The sequence below is a fragment of the Ammospiza caudacuta genome, chromosome Z (genome assembly GCF_027887145.1).
Source record: "Ammospiza caudacuta isolate bAmmCau1 chromosome Z, bAmmCau1.pri, whole genome shotgun sequence".
In the NCBI taxonomy this organism is placed as follows: Eukaryota; Metazoa; Chordata; class Aves; order Passeriformes; family Passerellidae; genus Ammospiza; species Ammospiza caudacuta.
This window is the reverse complement of record NC_080632.1, coordinates 62,040,480-62,061,534: the sequence shown is the minus strand read 5'-3', so window position 1 is coordinate 62,061,534 and position 21,055 is coordinate 62,040,480. Positions and strand designations below refer to the sequence as shown.

Below are 21,055 nucleotides of genomic sequence, written 5' to 3'. Positions count from 1 at the left end.
TTTAAATAGCAAAATGAGTTATGAAAATACCTCAGCCTGCTTGTGGCACAAGAATAAATTACTTCCTGTTAATGTTCCCAACCTCAAACTCCAAATTGAAGTTTGGGAGAGTGGACTTTTGTAAGTTACCTTTCCAGATAAGTAACCCCTAAACGAAAAGAAAATGAGAGAATTCAACATGTGGCTACAGTCCCTTTCCCGTAACCACAAAATGTCTGACAGAGGGGTAGGTTAAAAGGATTAGAATGTTGGACCTAGTTTTCATTCTGAAGTGATTCAGAATTAGCAGATCTCCACGCTAAGTGTTTTACAGATGAAGTGTGCTATTTCTATCTTCCAGAAGCTTTTCTCTAGTCACTACACAGAAATATAAAAGGTCATTTTTAATCAAGAACTCTTAATATTTAATTAAGACATGTGAATGCCTTGCAAAACAACTGGCAGGAAGCTCAGCAAGGCAAGACATTCCCTAATTTAGCTCGTCTGAGACAGACTTCACAGCAAAATGAGCAACTTACTCTCTTTTTTTGATTCTGGTCCTATAGGTGAGCAAATACAGTTTATGGTGGAAGCTCTATTTTTATTTGAAGATGACTCATAATGGCCAAATTTATTATAAGACAGCAGACGTGCTTGATTTAGTCAATTAAAACAAAGGATTTGTACTGTGGATTGTGAAATAAAAGTTCTGGTAATGATCTCTGCAATCAAGAGCAATACATAAAGCTGTAGTATTTTCTCAAATCAGGTTTCACATATAAACAAGAAAGCATAGACATAGAAATCAGAATCAATGCCACTGCATCATGTCTTTGTTAATGATTTCTTTGCCCTATGCATAACAAACCCATGTAGGTCTAAAGAACAAAAATCAATATATCCTCGATGGAGTAAAAAACATACAGAAAATTGCTTTTGATGGGGATTTATTTAAATGCAGCTAGCTTTGTCAGTGTGCACAAAACAAAAAAAGGAAACAGAAGCAAAGAAAACATTTTCTTTATAGTATATTGGAAAGAAAGAGCTAGATGCTAAGAGAAGCAGAATTTAACTGATTCAAATAAATCACCTTTGTGCTTATCTGCATGTAAATCTATTAAAAGATCCCTCTAGTATATTAGCTGTCTTTTAAATACAGCAACACAACCTACATACAGTTATAATCCTTGGCTGAAATACCACAATTTCATTAAAAGCATATTCTTTGCTTATATATAAACACTAAACTGACAGAGAAAACAGTGCTTCAAGGCAGATAGATGACTGCAGTTGCTCTCTCACATATTAGAAGCTAACCAGAGCAGGACATGAAACTGCCAACAGCAGCAGCCATGACCACTGAAATAAACCAACTCCATAGAATTACTGCATAAAATACTTAATATGCACGTAAAGGCACATAAGGAACACTATTTGAACCAATCTCTTGGTCTCCTTATATGCTACAAAGTTAGAGGAAATGTCATACTAAACATCATGACCTTATCAAATCCCAGGGGAAGTCTACAGCAAGGAAGACATAACCTTGATCATGGTCAGGGAATACTTAAACCAGCTGAACATACATAAGGTCACGGTCCTGATGGGATGCACCCATGATTGCTACTCTTCATAATCTTTGATCAATCATGGCAATTAGGAAATGTGCAGAAGGACTGAGGGAATCATCTGTGAGGGTGAGTAGGAGCCCAGTGAGGTTGTGGAGAGTGTAACTTTGAAGATTTTCAAAATCCATCTGGACATGGTCCTGGGCAACCTGCTTTAGGTAGTCCTGCTTGAGCAAGGTGGGTGTCGACGGTGAGCTCCAGAGGTCCCTGCCAACCTTGACTGTTCTGTGATTCTGTTAAGAAAACTAATAGTTATTTTATCTGTCCCTAGGTATTTTGAACTGGAAGAGATGTATGTGCAAACACAATGAGAAAACATTAACTAGTTCCATGTAATTCATCCCGTATGACTACACATACATAAGAAGAGTCCCCAGAATTATTCATATTATCTTAAACATCAAGTTTTGATTTTTCACTGACCGTTTTATTTGGTTTACATGCCCAAGTACAAGCAGTAAGACGCCTGCAGGGGGGCTTCTGTGAGGACAGAAATGTACCAAAACCAGGTGGTACCACATGACCAGCGCAGAGGACTAAGCCCTTCAGCCAGGAGGGTGGTACCTCTGGTGAAGTTACAAAATCGTTGCACAGTAGAATGTGAAAATCACAAAAGAGGGACAACCCTGCAGACACCAGGGACAGTGAAGAGAGGAGGAGGCGCTCCAAGCAGCAGGACGTGCAGCCCCTGCAAAGCCCCACACTGAAGCAGATACCAAGCTTGCAACCCATGAAACACCTCACTGCAAAGCAGCTGGAGATGCCCTGAAGGAAGCTACAGCCCACTGGGAGTCCATTCTTCCATATTTTCAACTGGCAATAAATCAAGTTCCTTTTCCTCAAGTTAACCTCTTTGCTCATGATGGTAACTGATGAGTGATCTCCCGGTCTTTTTAGCTTGGGCTGTTCCACTTATACTTTCTAAGCTCATCCTGTTAAGGAGGGAGAGTGAAAGAGCAGCTGAGTGGGGATCTGGCGAGGGCAGCCAAGGCCAACCCAAATGAAGATTTTAAAATAAACAGGCCATACTCAGTAAGTGATTGGCACAATTGTTCAGACTCTGATTTCACCACAGTAATAACGCAGCTGTGAAACAAGGCAATTCACTTTTCTATGAGACTATGCCAATCCAGCATCAACTGAACTTTCAACTTGCAGTGCAGAACAGTCAGCAAGTGATAATTGCAACCCTTGACAACTACTGTCCCTTCATTAAAAAACAAACAAAAAAACCCCAAAAAATCCACAACATCAAATAGAAGTAATAACCAGATATAACACTTGAAAAAGATCTCTACCTCAAAAAGCACCTGGTTTAAGCATCAGTTCCCTGCTAGTAAGTGAATATACGCTATTATAAATTGAAAAAGATCTTATGTTCAAATAATGTATACACACATACAATAACTCAGAAACTCTTCCTAAGCAAATGCCTGCAGGTTGTATGTAGGTCAAGTTGTTTTGACATGGATGAGAAGATGAAATAAGGCACAAATGTTGATCTACATGATTTGAACATCAACCAAAGAAAAGATTTAATGCTTGATGACAATGCTTGTTGTGAACGTACAGGTACATCGACTAACAGAATGAACATCATGATGATACTATTAGAAAATACATTCCATTCTTTGGAAACATCTGCTCCTGAAAAAATCTAGTAATGCAAATACAAAAATTCAGGTGCAGTTTTCAACAGTGGCCTTCTGAATTCAATGTAACAATAACTCCATATTAATGTCTCCAAATCAATTCTCAAGAAAAAAAATACCACATGACAGAAGTAAATAAAATTTAGAGGAAACAACAAAACTAATGAACTACAAAAAATTAGAAATACAAAACCCCATAACCTACAGAAAACCTGACCAATTCAGAAAATCAGAAATTAGATAGAAAAACATTTTTAATATTTTGAAGACACAACTGAGGAAGCTGAGAGCTACTTTTAAAATCACCAAACAATGAAAAGTAGAAATACCAAAAAAAAAAAGGAGGAAAACCAAAACACGCTCAGAAATGTGGGAAACAGATAAAATTACCTTTCAGTAATATTATTTTTTAATAAGCAACTACTATAAATGTGACTGACAGAAAAAATAAAAGGAACCAAGAAGACCACAAGCACCTAAAGTAACAGTGCTAACATTCTGATACTTGTGAGGAGTACTGTCAGAATAACACTCCTTCTCCTCACAGACATAAAAGGTTTTGACAAGACAAGATCAGGTGATAGATAGTTATCTGAAATAAAAGCAATAAAGAATAAAGCTATCATTCCTTTAGTTTCTTCCCTCTCCCAGCTTCTTTGATATTCTAGAGAAGAAATGCACAAATTTCAAGTTGGAGACTGCCTGTCCAGAGCAAGGGAGAGAGAAATTAATGAGAACAACTTGGAGAAAAATTTAGTCTGCACTGAAAGTCTTTTTTGTTTTAAAAAACTGGTTTAAGAAATAAAAAAATTGATACTGATTAAACAGAGATATAGTACAATAATAATAGAATAAAAGCCCAAGTAAGAACCAACAGAGAGAATGGGGACCTGGACTCCACCTTACTGGTGGAGTAAATAACAGTGACAAAGGTGGCTTTAAGACAAGGCTACTCCTTTTACTGTCTCATATATTTGTCAAAATTACCAACAAACCTGAGTAAACTACAGACAGTATCTTATACTTCACTACCAACAAACCAAGAAACATGAACCCTGAAAAAATTTTTTAGTGTATTTCAGTGAACATAAATTCTTCAAAAAGCACTCACATCTAACAAGATTACAATTTACAGCCTATTTTTTAATTATATTGTGAACAAATATCCACTAAATGGATAGACAAAAGAGAATCTCAGGAGAAGAAATTATAGAGAATAGGGTAACTAATATTGAGATTGCTTGTAGCTGCAAAACATTCAAATTACCCAAAGACAGGAAACTGTACTTATGCAAACAAATACAGCTGGGTTTGACATTAATTAAATTATTAAATCCTGTCTGTTTGCAAGTTAAGGCCTCAGGTGCTATGTCTTCCAAAACCAGTCAAATCAAGGGGACATGCTTGGCCAAGGTCAGCTGCTCTTGATTCACTGTTAGGCTGTAACAGAAGATACTACAGAACACTGGAAGTTCACATTCATCATCATGCAATCACTCCTCTCCCTGGAGGAGTGACGTGGCAACTGGAAAACCCTGGTGCGGACTTTCAAAGGTACCTAAGCAACAATATTGGCTTGAGAGCACTTTGTTACTATTGCTATACAAAGCTCAGGTTTTATTTCACTTTATCTAAGAGCTCTATGACCAGTGCCACTCACAGTGGTAATGTGTTTTTTTCCAAGTCTCATGTTATGCAATTTAAGTATCAGAGATGGCAATAAAGGAAGTACCTCAATGAAAATTGATTTCTCTAAACAGAGATAAATACTATTCCACACCTGCTAGATCCATTTCCTACCTAGCCAGAGTTCTGGATCTACAGCAAGACCATTTGAAAAGCACCAGGTCTCCGACTACACTGCACTCTAACTCTAGAGTTATAGGCTCATCTTGAAGTGTTGTACAGCTCACAAGTTCCATATTGACAGCAGTACAAAGAAACAGTACTCTCAAGTACGAGGCCATAGCCAAAGATTAGTTACTAAGATTAATTACAATTTAATTCTGCTGAGAGGGAAGTACTTATACTATGGGGAAGCAACAAAAATGTAAATGTTTTAATCATCTTCTTGAAGCTCAAGGTTGCAAAACAGAATAAAGCATTCACATAATAAATCTACTGAGAATATCAGCAAGTTTTCTACTACTTCATTGTGTAAAAAGTGAAAGAAATTATGCTGGAAGCTAATTATTTACTCCTAAACAGCAAGAACTGGACAAACCATAGTAAAAGCCCTTGGGTAAGACTCAAGAAGCAAACATTTTCATAGATCAAAAATCCTCTCCCATAATCAAGCAATGATATGAATCTAAGCACAGACACTCGAGAGAAATTATGCCAGATCAAATCAAGTTTTCCAAAACAAATAGCTTCATGTTTGCAATTAATTTATGATCCAGCAGCTACTTCAAGAAATAGTCACAAGTAATCAACTGAACAGACAACTTCTTGCTACAGTAGCCAACTATGAAATATATTTTTTCAGCAGGTAAAAAGATGGTAAAAAACAGTATCAAAACAAATAATTACTGGAGTGGACACACAGGACCCACATGGCGATCCCAACAGTAGGAGTATATCCAACAAGTTGGTAAGACTTTTGTAGATGGCCAAAAAAACATTACCAATTCTTTAACACATTGCTAGCATTGATGCCTATCAAAAAATAAAATAAAGAGACTAAGTACACGTCACAGACATCTTTTATGAAAAATCCTTTCCTTAGGATTTTTCCTCCTGAGAAGCTGGAGGCCTCAGGAACAAAATGTAAACAATTATTATCTGCTGCTGTGGAATGCAACAGGTGGATCTGTGATTGGTCTCATGTGGTTGTTGCTAATTAATGGCCAATCACAGTCAGCTGGCTGGACTTTCTGTCTGGGACACAAGTCTTTGTTATTCATTCTTTCTTTTTCCGTTCTTAGCTAGCCTTCTGATGAAATCTTTTCTTCTATTCTTTTAGCATAGTTTTAATATAATATATATCATAAAATAATAAATCAAGCCTTCTGCAACATGGAGTCAGATCCTCATCTCTTCCCTCATCCTTGGACCCCTGTGAACATGGTCACATAATATAATAAGAAAAAAAACCAAGGTCAAGTGTAAACGGTGCATTTCTAAGCTTACATCTCCCAGCTGCAACAAAGTGCCTTAGATGAGAAAACAGGACAAATTGTCTTGGGTAACAACAGTGTGCCTCTACTTTGGGCATAGCAGTTCCCACTGTACAAGCAATTAACCCAAGAGAATAATGTTTCACTGACTGGACATCAAGAAATGTAGAAGAAAAACTGCAGTGGAAAGCAACCCTTGAAACAGCTGAGCAAACCTTCCTAACCTATCAAAGAAAGGGAGGAGCAAGCAATACATTGAATTAATGGCTGTATCTATGCTGCAAGAGCAATCTGCTTCAGAAGTCTTTGTTCTGACTCTTGGGCTTACAAAGGTTTCACACTGTGGTCTAGGAAATGAGAAGCAGATGACTGGATGATACATGGTAAACCTCACTGGGGTCTGGTGTACAAAAGCATTGCTTACTTAGCCATGAGAGACATGTAGATGCCTATACTGCAAATCATGGTGAGCTACTGCCGGAACACAATGCTGCTGCTGCTCAGTTACCTAAGATACATATTTCTGCAATAACCACTACTGACAATGTGTCAGTTGAGTGGAGTCTCCTAAGAAATCAAGTAATTCAGGGATATTTGCCATCTACAAATGGAGACAAAATAAGAGGCAATCCTTGCTCCAGACAGACCATTCTAAATGTCTTTAAGAATACTTGCAAATAACAGAAGCAAGAAAAACCGCCACAACAGTCTCAGGAAAGACAGAGCACTCGGTGGTCTCAGGCCACACCTGACAGATACTATGCAGGGCCATTTCTAAAAGGCCAGGGCCTCTGTTAAATACTGGTGCTGGCAGACACATCTATAAGCACCTGACTGTACTGCTTACCTCCCCTGCCAACGAGAAGGTCATTATGAAAGGTCTTCACTTTTTAAATCAGTGGTTAGGTATTCCCACTTGCATTAAATCAAATAAGGGTCGTCATTTCTAGGAGAAATGGTCCTGTTGCATGATTGTGAACACCAGGTAACATGAGTTTATCACATATCCCTATCAATCCTGTGGAGCCACTTTAATAAAGCATACTAAAAGACCTCCCAAAAACCTGTTGTGAATTCTTCCACCTACCTGCCCTTTGTTGGGTTTGGCCAACAGTGCCAACAAGAGCATTACTAATTCTGAATCGGAGGGTGTGAGTCCAAGATTACAACACTTACAAACTACTGTCAGGTCATCACCACACAGAAACAGACACCAGGTTCCTGTCTGAGACAGAGGAGGGGGGTGCACCTTGGTACTGGAAGGACAATCTTGTTTACAGTGATCCCTGCCAGGATACTGGCCCAGGTGCCAAGAAACTACGTCCTTAATCTCAGAACACTTTGCTAATACTCCTTAATACATTCTACAACATGTATTTCGCAAAAATTATGCTCCCCATTCCTTTATCAGAGAGCAGATGTGAGCATTCTCCCTGGGAATTCTCACAGTTACATTAACTCACAGGAACATCCACTGGCAACCTGGGAGTGACAGTGATGCTCAGTCACACCTGACCAGCATAGTTTTGGGCACAAAAAACACTCTAGTGGGAACTAAAAGGCCAGAAGAGCTGATCAACATCCAAGGATAACTGCAAAGGGAGCCTTGAAAATGGATATTTAGGGGAAGATCTCCATGCTTTGATGACCCTTGAAGAGATTGCTTTACCTTGCCCTTGTAGGTACTACTGATCTTTTATAGAGCAAGTAATTTTTATCAATGAGAGTTCTCAACTTTCTTTCACACAAACTAAAATGCTGAAACAACTTTGGTATGCTAGAGTTAATAGAATAAGTCCATTCCACAGAAGAAAGATCATAATAACTCACTGCTCCTATATGAAGAGCCAATTTAATTTCAATTCTCTCTCAACATGGTTGTCAGAAGCATGTGGGGGAGGGCTTGCACATGTGCCATTTACAGGAGGCAACTAGGAGAAGATGGGAGAAAGCCTTGTCTCTGGGGTTACTTTGCCTGGCAACGATTTCATGTCCCACATGGGACAAGCAGGCAGCAGACCACCACCAGGAACACTGCACCCTCCAGAGGGGCTCTCCAACAGATGGAAAGAGGTCTCCACCAATGGACTGCAGTGGAACATTGGAACACCGTGCCAGTGGTCTCCTGTCAGCAGGCAGATCACGGGAGGAGACAGGGAGCATAAAAATAACTGCATCACAAGGTCTATCTTTTGGGTCTGGTCTTTTGGTCGTCTGCTTCCTGCCCTGGCCCTAGCCTGTTTTTGTCCTTTTTGCCCTGGCTCCAGCCTGCTTTTTCGCTCTTTGCCCTTGTTGGCCCTCCCTCTCGCTGGGCATTTGGCAGGACTCTGGCTGACCTCCGAGCCTTGTGTGCGCCCCACCCCTCGCCTGTCCCAGCCGCCGCCTGTCCAGCCTCCCTGTGTTCCGACCGACGCCCTGCCTGCTTCGTTCCCGCGCTCCTGCCTGCCTCTAGCCCTGCTTCGCCGGTGCAGCCCGCCACCATGATCCCCACCGCCACCTGTCCAGCGTTCCGGACCTCCCGCCCGAGCGCCCCCTCCCTCACTCACCTGGGGGCCGGCTGCCCGTGGCCGGGGGAGCTGTGCCTGTGGAGCCGGGCCTCTCCGAGGGCTGCGCAGGCTCCCCGGCAGCCAGCGGGCACACGCTCCCTGACACCGGGCCGTCGGCGGCACTCCCTGACTTGGGGTGCCAATGCCCAATTTTCCTCTCTGTCTCCTCTTTCCCCCCACTATTTTTCATCTTCCTTCCTCCTTTTTCTGTCTTTTCTACTCCTCTTTAGTAAATCAACTCCCTCTTTTTTTGTTACCAATAAACAGTTCTCAGATACAATACTGTCTCGTTAGACTTATTTTCATCCTAGACCACCTGTTTTTCTAAGAACTTCCAACAGTTCCCCACAGTGGAACATGACACACACCAAGCTGTGAAACTTATGACTTAAGGAAAACATGAAAGATAATTATTCTTTCTAAGAAAATTATATAGGAAATTCCTTATGGGAATTATAAGGTAATTTCACATAAATTAGTACATTTTACTTTAGCTTATTAACTTAACTAACAATTTAAGCCTACTTTAGATTTTGAGATCACATCCTAAAGAAACACATTTTCAGGTGTGCAAAGCCGTCAGTAAAAACAGCCTCAAGCCATTTCCAGAGGTGGACCCTTACCAGGTAGCAGCAGTAGACGCAGCACACAGGTGGAGTCCAACTGTGTAAGAGACAGGGACATACAGCACAAGACTGTGGTGGTGTTCACAGGGGTCCCAGGATGAGGGAAGACATGAGAATCTTGACTCCATGTTTCAGAAGGCTGATTTATTATTTCATTATATATATTATTTTAAAAGAAAATTATATATTAAAACTTATTAAAAGAATAGAAGAAAGGATTTCATCAGAAGGCTTGAAAGGAAAGGAATGGAATGAATAATAAAAATCTTGTGACTGACCAGAGTCTGAGACAGCTGGACTGTGATTGGCCATTAATTAAAAACAACCACATGAGACCAATCAAAGATGCACCTGTTGCATTCCACAGCAGCAAATAATTATTGTTTACATTTCGTTTCTGAGGTCTCTCAGCTTCTCAGGAGAAAAAATCCTAGCAAAAGGATTTTCATAAAATATGTCCATGACACAAGATCAAACACAGGATGCAAAGATGACAGCATCTGTCATATAAGGAGAGATGGGACTGTTTACAGCCTGAAGAGAAGGCCTGCTTAAGGTGGGGTAAAACCTAATCAATACATGTAAACAAAAGATTGTTCAACATGGGATGAAAGCATGTCAGACCTTCCATTGTACACTGACTAGAAAAGAGTCAACAGGGATAAATTGAATCAGAAGAAATTCTACACGCAAAAATGAGTACACTTGTTCATTATAAGAGTGGTCAAGCATGGGAAAAGGCTGCCAAGAGGAGTTGTGGACTCTCCATCCATAGAACTAATCAAAACCTGAGTGAACACAGTCATATGAAACCTGATATAGCTGGTCCTATTTAACCGTGGAGTTACATTACATCATTTCCAAAAGGTCCCTGGTACCTCAACCACTCTGTGATCCTATATTAATCTCGCAGGCAGAAAGCTGGGTGAGACAGTCAAAGAAAAGACAAAAATACCTTTTTTTAGTTGAAAATAAGCAAAACTGGAAATCACTGTTTAATTAACATTGTAGTAACTGTAGTGTGTAATAAAAACTATGTTATATACTAGCAGCTTTTATAAGAACAGCTAGGTTCTCCAAACTAGATAGTACAGCAAATTAACTTCTGAAAGGACTACAGTAAATTAACATTCATAAAGTGGTGATTAAAATACATTGACATTGTCTCAATACAAACAACAGTAAACAAGCAGAAAGCAGTGAGTATTTCAAGTCAGGATAAAATGGATGCTTTCAAATCCAGCATAAATCCTTAATCTCTTCTATAATGAGACTGGAATGCTTATTACCATAAAATCCATCTCCTTAATTTGAGGTCAGAGTACAACATGCTCACAAAAGGAATTAAAACCAACTGAATTTAACCAATCTGAATATAAATAATTAATGGGAAACTAAAAAATATAGCATAGAAGTCTGCAACAGAGCTAAGAATTAAAACAAACACTAGCTTTCCCACCTCCCTTTAAGTGGACTGCTGTAAGCAGGCAAGGCTGACTTGATCTGTTTTCAAATTCCTTTTCTTCACTCCTGCTTTAGGGCACATGAGTGAGGTTCAGGGAGAACTCTACTAAAGCAAGCTGACTTGTAATGCAAAATAATCACTGACACCCTGGAACAGTTACAAAGCAATAAACGTTGTTATTCTTGATAAAACACTCAACTACAACCACCTTCAGTACCTGAAAAGACGTAAAGGTGCAGTTTCACAAACTGTTAACTCAGCTGGGAAGGGACAGAGGGAGGAACCACAAATTACAGATGGGTATGTGCTTCTAAAAGAAAAGGCTATGGCTTCCTGAAAAGATGAGGATTAAGAAGGTAAGCATAATTGCATACCAGTTATGCTAATGCATGTTAATGAATCTCACAGAACAAAACATTTGACTATTCTCAATAATTACTAATGTAATCCTTTAAATATGCTAGACATGAGAAGTAATACATTTACTGTGATATGGGCTAGTTGCATGACCCATTCCAGTCTTTGATTTTCTCTTCCACCTCACTTCACATTAGCCTGATTTTCAACCTTACAGTCTTTCACTTCAGTTTTTCAGTCCCTAGCTCATAGAAACTGATCTTCTATTCCAGTTTTCTTCCCTTGATCCAGATTCTTGTCGGCCCAGCCAGAGAGTTCACAGAGTTTCTCCTTCTCCTACCAGGTCATGGTCCCAATGGTATCTGCAGACACATTTCTTTGCAGAGACTGAGCCCCATTTGCTCCCACAAACTGACCTTCAATGCAACTCTTCCCCTCCTTCCCAGTTCACCTACTTCTCTTTATATTTCCTTCTAGTCTCTGTTTGCACTCCACTTATTGTCTTCATAGCAAAACAACACCAACTTTCAACTGGAAGACTTCAAAACCAATATTCAGTAACTTGTCAATGTTACAGCCTGTAGACCACAGAAATTTACTGTGGGAAGTATCAGACAGCCTTCTAAGATGTCAAGGCTGACCAGCATCCCGTGGTTTAGAAACGTACCATGGACCTACTGTTACTTTCAAGTACATTAATTCACCCTAGTTTCAATAAGGATGCTTTATTTAAACTGAATCAAAGCAAAAAGAAAATTGAATAGATTCTGAGGTAAAAAATAATTAGAAACAGAGAGAAATTAGAAACAGAGTGGGAGAAAAATATATGCATACATAATCTTAGCAAATTATAATATCTTTCTTCAATTAAACAAAAGATCATTCCCCAAGACAAAAGAAAATGCAGTGGAGCTGGTCAGAGGTGGGGAGATTAACTATTTTTTTATCCATACTACAACATGGGAGATTGTTAAATGTGAGACAAGTGGAGTAGAAGAAGTAAAAAAAAACCACCAAAACAACTCAAAATGAATGGTTAAACAAAGACAATTAAAACAAGGTTTCAAGTGCTAATTTCATTAACTGTTTCATAAATATAGCCATGTATTTATATATCTGAACTTCCTCTGATTCAGCTCCATTCTCTTCCTTGCATCCTATCACTGCTCCCCAGAGAGCGCAGATCTGTGTCATCCGCTTCGCATCCTCCTTTGGGGAAGCTGCAGTCTGCAGCGAGGTCACATTCAGCCTTCTCCTCTCCAAGTTAAGCCCAATAAACTCTTAGTTTTCACAGTATGTAATGACACAAAGACAATCTGGACTTTTCAGCCCAACAACATGAAGTCTAAAAGTAAACATGACTGTTCTCTACACAGAAGTATATACAGAGAACAAAGTATGAATTAAGCTACTGAATGATACTAAGCAAGAACAATGAATATATACGAAGACTGTGAATAATTTTGATTGAAAATTAGATTGACATTTTTGAAACAAGCCAGAAAGGGTATACTGTAGGCCCTAATTTTTAAGATGAGTAATTGTATTATCAAATGGGTCGAAGGACATTACTTAGAGGTCTGCAACAGAAAGCAAATGCAGCTAACACCCCTCCCCCCCACACCATTTTTATATGTGGGTGGAAGGCATAAGAGCAAAACAAATCTGTAGTTTTCCAGTGGCCCTCTAGTGTTAACCTGGTCCTGTGCTCTGAAAAAAAAAAAAAAGGAAAAAACACAAACCTTACATTCAATATAAATTCATTTCCTCATAATCCCTTTTTGTTGCCAAGTATGAAAGACTAATAATCTCCTTTTTGTTGAAGTATGAAAACCTGAGGCATATACAACACAGAAGACTGAAAGCAAGTCACTTGCAACATATGACCATCAGAAGAAAACTTTTTTTTTCTTATTCAAGTCTGGATTAACCCTTCACACTAAGGACTCTGACAGAGATAGACAATTTTACAAAAACAAACCTTTGAGATACCATTGTTTTGTAGGGATTTCTACAGAAAAGTACTTGTATTCGTACACTAGGACCACAAATGTACAACAGCACAGACTAAAATACCAGAACAGGACTGAGACTACCAAGTGGTACCATAACATCCAAAAAAGAATATTGATAACTGTGGAGTGGAACTGGGAGGCAGTGATGGAATATGTGACCGCATCACATTCATGGATATGGATATAAATAGGATATGATTCTACACCACCCTCAGCATTCTTTGTCCAAAGGGAAGAAAAATGCAGCAAAGATCATGCAACATCATTACCAGGCAAGAACAAACCAAAATACACAGTGAGGATTTTGTAAACAGCATCCCTTTCTCCCTTGTCACTGCAAGTAATCATACTGACAAGATAGCCATCTGTGCTGGTCCTCATAAATGCAGGACTGCAAAAGCAAGAGTATGAAAAGACAAACAACAAAAATCTCATAGATTTAAAATACAAGTTTATGAAAATAATTTGTTCAAAAGCAGAAGTCATGCTTCCACCTATGCAGTGATCCATTGTAAGCTGCTGCAGTTAAACTCTCTTCTCATATGATGACACACTCTGTTTGGCTATTGCAGAACCTTGGTATCTTAAACCAGAGCACTTGCTAAGTTACATCTGTTGCCTAAAATGCAGGAACCTGATCACTGCAATATGAACAGCCGAGGTTATTATTTATTGCTTTTTATTGCAAAACACACTTTGTTCTTTGCATAAAATAGTGGGTTCTGCTGAGTATTTTCATTGTCAATAAAACATTGATGGGTGGTGGGAAAGCAAGAAAACTGCTTTCTCTACAACGCATAGAAAGTGCTCAGAGGGCTTGGAGTAGTGCTGCAAGAGAGCTCTTCCAACTAATGACTGCTAAGTGTCTTCCTTAGAAACAAATTGCCTGATCTTCACCTACTAAACAAATTGGAAGTGTGCATTCTCCTAGCATCTCTCAATATACAATCTGTATGTATAATTTCAGAGGCTAGTATTCAATTTCACTCACATTCTCACATAGATTTGAAAGAGAATCTCTACACAGCTTATGTTTCTCAACACTACTAATAATAAACCCCAACATTTTAGATGCATACCTGAAAAACAGTGCTTCAAAAAACCACACTAACTAATTTTGCTTCCCATATATCCTACACAATTTTTGTAAGTACTTGTTCTTTGCTCACATGGTGCCAAGTTATATCTCAAAATCCTACTTAATTTTACTTTAAGCTTCCAGAATATTGTCATAACAAAAGCACTCCACACTTGCATTCCCACATACCTTTAACACAAATTCACCTTTAAATATTTGTTTCATATAAGTTATAAAGTAACCCATAAAATTTGAGATCTATTGAATTACATCTTTCTGCAGGAAAATGCTTTTCGTTGATTCAACATGCCTGAACAATTTATAAATAACACCCTCTCCTCCTTACTTTGGCCCACTGGAAGACACCGAATTTGAGTACAGACTGAGAGAAAATGAAAGAGAGTCCTTCACTTATCACAGAGAAATTAAGGGGGTTATTCAATCAGGATTATGTCGTAAATTCTCACTGTTGTAAATTCTTTCTGTTGCCCTATGCATTTCAATTCTTTATGTCATGACTGCCTTAGAAAGGAGATAAAAAACAAAAAAGAGGAGAAAAAGAAGGGGGGAAAAAGTGTGAAAGGGGGAGAAAAAGGTGAAAAGTGGTGAGGAAAAGCAAAACAGAGGGGGGAAACATGAAAAGGGGGGAGGTGACAGAAGAGGAGGAAGGCAATGAAAAAGCTTGTTGGGAATTTAGTTGACTAGAGACTGGAAAAGTACAAAGCCGTGGCTAATTCCAAGTCCTACACCTGCAATATAGTGTGTCCTTGGGCCTAGCTGGATATGATAAAGAAATAGAGAGCGAGACGTGAGAAGTAGACAACGCAGGCCCAAAGGAATGAGGAAGAGTTAATGGTATAGTTTAACCAATAGATCGCTTGGCTTACAGAATATTCATAAGCTTATTATTTGCTGTATAAGTGTTTGATGCTTTCTTCAATAAATTGGACCTGTGATGAACCATCTGGTGTCCTGGTCCCCTTCCTTCGACAAAGCTATTGGGGAAAGAAAGAGTAAAAGACAGGTAAAAGTGAAAAGAATAAGGTAAAAAAAAGAGAGGAAGAAGAGGACAAAAAAAAATAAAGGGGGAGGAGAAAAAAGAGGGGAGTGGGACAGGAAAAAAGAGAGAAAAAATGGAGGAAAAAGAGAGAAAAAAGCAGCAAAACACTTAGTTGTGCCTTGAAAAACACCTTCCATTTATTTGATTGGCTCTGAAGTATTTTCTTCATGCTCTGAAGCATAAAGAAAACATTTCTCAGTCGTTAGAGAATGTCCAGTGTTTCTTTCGGCCACTTTAACATTAGATTGAACTTGGATGCCTTACATAGAGACATTTTTTAAATTATTCAGGATATTTTGACTATTCAGATTGTCATACTAGACCAGGCTGGTAAACCAGTCTAGCAACAATTTGCTCAGATCAGCCATCACTATATCTTGTTCGCAAGATGCAAAACAACTTACATGGTATAGCCTATTAGTACTGAACAGAATATGGTAGATATGGTACAATCTACTCTTTTAAGTATTTAATCCTAATTGGTAGCAATTGTTTTAAAAGTATACACTACGAATACTTTTTCTAGCTTGTTTGGCTTCATTTGTGATACATTTCAATACTCTGTCTACAGTAGTATAACTTTGGATAGTAATACTATAAACATCCCAGGAGATTTATTAATCTTAAATATCACAAGCAATGGTCAGATCCGATTAAATACATTAAATGGAAACCTGGCAAGTTATGAAATTCCTTTAAAGTATAGTCTTAATTGCATTGTGCATTCCATCATTTTTGAGTGTGCAACATGAATAGTTCTGTCAAGCTATAAAATGAGAACTCCAGAACAAATCCCAGCCTCTTGGCACCTTTTGAGCCATGACTACATGTAAAACAGAAGCAATGCAATAAGAATTGTCTTCAATAAGTATGCATTTCACAACAAAGTTCCTCTGGATTAACCTCTAAGGAATCAAGAAAAAACATCCTTTTTGACCATTTTGTGGTATCAGCAAGGAAATAACCTCCACAACAAGCAGATTCAATCCTATCTTGTATTATTGGACACTTGAGAGCCCTGAGACTCTCTCACTTGACAAGAAAGCAGATAAAGCATCAAAATAGTGGGTTTCTATGTTGGATTGGATCTTTGAGATTACTTTAAGCTTGTTTGCACATAGACTTGTGCAGACCTCTGCCTCCATATGTCAAAGGAAGTATCTTCTTTTGTCTACTTGCTAGCCCTTACTACCTAGATCTCATTTCACCTGTCCGAACAGGGAGATCACCACATCAAGGAAACTAACTCAATACCTAAGGTCTAAATTCAACCCACTTTCCATTTTTTCTGCATGCATTAGTCAGCAAATAGTCAGCCTCAGTCTTCCAGCAAAGTTATTTCTGAAAACTAGCTCCTGAATTCAGATTTGCAGTACAAGACAGACTCATCATTTCAGATCTACAGCACAGAACAGAAATATAAATAAGAATCCAACACATAAGTACTCAAAAAAAAAAAAAGTTCAGTTAAAATTTTGGAATTAAACTGCTGTTTTCTGAAAGCCATACATTTGTTTTCAATGTTTCTAATGTGAGAATCCCTGCAAACACCGAAAAGGAGTGCCTCAAATCAAAAAGGAAACAAAACACCTGATTCCTATTAAGTGACAGATCACAGAGATTTGTGATATTAAAAACGCCTGTGGTCTTGTAAGAAGACTTTCAATTCCATGCCAAATATTTTTTCTTTAATAAGTAGCTTAAAAATTCTAATTCATGCCAGTGATATATATAATTTTTTACTCCAATCTATCCAGAGTGTTCAATCTATAAGAACACTCATTGCAAGCATACAGCAGGCAATGTGACAACAGTCTACAGTAAAACCTACCAACCTGGCAATGACAGCACCTCTGTGTTTGCAATCCATAAGTTAACCGCAGAACTGCCCATGGCTTTACCATAGCTGAAGAGCTCTGGGACCCCCCCTTCACACAGCAGTTCTCAGTTATATGGCACATTTAAAAATATGTATGAAGCATAAGAGATTGATACAGAAAGCATATATATTTTGATAGTAATGCCTGAAATTAATACCTGAGTTTTAAAGGAATAGAATTAGGAGTGAAGGCTTACAAAAAAACCCCAAAAAACCCCCACCGAACAAAAATACAAACAACAAAAAAAAAAAAAAAAAAACCCCACCGAACAAAAAAGCCACTCCCATGGACTACTGGGAACCATACATTCCAGCTGTACTCTAAACAGCTGGAAGTCGAAACTAACAAAACGGCAGCACTTGAATGCTTCCATGCCTGCCACGGTTGAACACCCAGAGGTGAAGAAATGACAGTGCCAGCGGCCAGCGCCAAAGTCCGGAGGGGCTCTGCCTCTCCGCATTCAGCCATGTTCCTACTACCGGCATGCCGCCGGGCCCTTTAAGCCAGACCCGATGACGGGCGGGAGGCACCGGCCTCGGGACGGCCCCGTTCGCTGCTCGCAGGGGGCTCGTGCTGGCTGCGCCGGGCGTCGCGGGAAACTTTGACGGCGGGGAGCGCGCCGTGCCTCGGCGGTCCCGGGGAAGCTCGTCCCTCGGCTTTGCACAGGACATGAAGTCCCGCGGGGTGAGCGGAGGCTCTGCCGCATCAACCCCCTCAGGCGGCGGCGGCAGTGCTCAGCAGGGGACAAGGAGGACCGGATGGGGCAACCCCCGCCTCCCAGAGCCGCAGCCGCCGCAGTCTGCAGCCAACAAGGAAAGAGCAGCTCTTGGCACCCGCAAGACCGCGGCCCCCGGCGATGCGAAGCAGCTTCCGGGCGTCCGGGAACCCTCCCCGAGGCATCCGCGGGAGGCGCCGCGGCTCTTGCAGCGCGCAGGGGAGCGGCGCCGCCGCCGCATGTGTGCCCACGCAGAGGCAGCGCCGAGCGCGGCCGGGCGAGCGTCCGGCCAAGGCGCGGCACCGGCACCGCCGCGGAGCTCGGGAGAATCACCGCAACTCAAAGTACCCCCTGCTTCTCCCCTCCCCGCAGCCCTCATGCCCGAGCGAACGCGGCGCAGGTGGAACTCACGGGAGGAAGGCGCGCCACACCGCTGACTCCCAAACGCTGCCAGCAGCGACACCGACACCGGAGTCTGGCGCCGCGAACCCCCCTTCCTGCCCCGCCCCGGGACCGCCCCCCCTCGCGCCCCGCCCCGGCGCGGGGGACGCGGCGGCGCTCACGTCGGCCCAGTAACTGCGCCGGGCTAGGCCGCTGGGAGGCGCTGTCCGGGCCCGCTGTGCTCTGATCCGCGCCGGGTCGGGCTGGGCGCCGGGCCCAGTGGGTCTGTGGTCACAGGAGAGAGGCTGGGGTTTGCACGGGAAGGCCTGAAGTCCTCAGGGGAGGGTTCGGTTTTCTCAGTAATGGGGCTGGGGTCACAGGGGAGGGTCTGGAGTCCGCACGAAACGGGTTCGGTGTCCACTTGGAGGGGTCCGAGCCTTGAGAGCCCGCAGGGAGGGAAAAAAAGCGCCCCGTACCCTTTTGACTGCCCTCGGGCAGGAACGGGCTGGTGTGCGATCAGTCCCGGCGGATGAAGGCCCTTAGTGCCGGGAGAGGAAAGGCTGTGGTTGCGGGGTCGCAAGCGGTGGTCAGCGAATTGAGGGGAAGGCTCTCCAGGCTTCTCTGCGGGGTGTAGGGGCGGGTGGCAACACCAGCTCAGGACAGCGGGGAGCCACGGCATGGTATCCTCCGAGGGGTGGGTGCTGGGCATGGCACAAGGCAGATCCTGATAACAAAGGATCTAAGGCGAGGGTGCCGATTGTGTTTGTAAGCTTGTCGAGAGCTTCAGTGTGCTTTAATGAAACCATGTTTTCAGTGAAATTCGTAACATAACGTAGTGAGCTGAAGCTTGGGCATGTGTTACAATGAGCTGTATGTCAACCACACATAGCCGCTGCATGGGAGCCCTATTCAACATCCCTTGCTAAGCAGGTTTGTGCAGGAGACCTTTGAGAGGTTTATCTGCATAAGTAAAATGGAAGAATTAGGGCCCAAATCTGTACTGTTTTTTAGGGGCATTGTGATGAAGTATTCATTTATCAAACAGGACTGTCCTAATGCTCCTTAAAAATATAAAAAAATTTTTTTTTCAACACTGTAGGTTGAAAGGCCTGGTCTAAGGATTCCAGGACTTGCCCTGAGCAAACGCATGGTGCTTTGTGGAATAACAAATCAATAAACACCTGTTGCTGAGGCAAGAGCAACCCAAAGGCTTGCCCCCACCTTAAGCTCTATATGGCATTTATGAAGGGTGCAGCTTTGCAGTCTCTAACAAGGGCTACATTCTGTTCTAGAAGTGTTTCCCATGCTAGCTGCTCTTATGTAAATTCTTTAATTGATGTAGATTAATATATTCTCAAAGTAATCTTTGCAAAGGAAGGCATGGACAAGAATTTGGAGGAGCTCAAAATAGTCTTTAGCATGGGAATGTTCCATGAATTAGAAGGTCTTATTTTATGACAAAGCTAGGGGCCTATGAATTCAGTCCTTTTTCTAAGTGTGGGATATTTGGCTTACAGGTAGTAGTAAAAGGAATCAAAGAATTTCGGGGGAAAAAAAGAAAAAGAGAAAAGCATTGAAAAGATATATTATCAACTCTTTGAAAAGAGACTGTGAAAGAGACTAGCTTTGAGGCCTACTAAGAGGCTTTAAAGTTTTCTTTCTGAATTTTAAAAGTTTTTTCTTCAAAATTAGAAAAAATTAATTAAAATTTCAGCTTTTTATGACTACCTTTGTATCAAAGTCATTAGCTTGAATAGAACCTGTCAAATCTACTAGTTTTATTTATGGTTAACATAAGACAGTCTACCTTAGACTTCATGTTTAATGGCTCTCTATATCATTCTACTGAATTTTCCTCAATCTGCTCATACTGCTTTCATTAGTCCGAGAGCTGTTTTCATATCACTTCACAAAGGCAATAAAAATGAATACAATAAAATGTGATGCTTAATTTTTGTCTCTTTATGAAATCTGAGACTTGGCTTACAGTGTCCTGTCCTTTGAATTTGAAAATTTCTAATGTAGAAAAACAAAATAACTCTTTAACTTTATTCTGTGGCTTATGCTGTTACCTCCTAGTGTGAAGCACTGAAAAATAAAAAAAGCAAGCCTCATATTCTGTAAAGTACTAGATTTCCTGTAAGACTGACTTCACTGAGTTGAAAAGCTATTTCTCATCTTGCATGACTGGATATCTACTTTTATAATAGCTTTGTGTGGGGAATAAAACTGTGGGGTTTTCTTTAGCATGCCAGTCTTTTCTTCTGCATTAGGTACAAATTCAACAAGGACTTGAAATTTAAGATTAGGTACATGCTAAAGCAATTAATTTTAGACCTTTGACATAAAAGTTACATAAAAAGATAAGATTGGCCTGTGGTTGTAATCTCCTGATAAAGTACTCTGGCTTTCTTGTATACAGGAATAGACTTAATATCCTAAGCTTTTGCATTGTGGCAAATTTATCTTGAAATTTTTCACTATCCATGCCTGAGCCATGCTACTGAACCATCACTACCTGCCATTTATAGATCTGTGAGAAAATGTTCTTTCA

General features: G+C 40.6%; 1 protein-coding gene across 1 annotated transcript in view; it reads right to left on the bottom strand.

Moving 5' to 3' along the window:
• Positions 1-18,614, bottom strand: part of PAM (peptidylglycine alpha-amidating monooxygenase) — a 115,881-nt gene extending 97,267 nt beyond the window's left edge. The window contains exon 1 of the mRNA XM_058824089.1: positions 18,532-18,614. The gene's annotated coding sequence lies outside the window, so the exon portion shown is untranslated. The remainder of the gene's footprint in view (positions 1-18,531) is intronic.
• Positions 18,615-21,055: the final 2,441 nt, after the last annotated feature.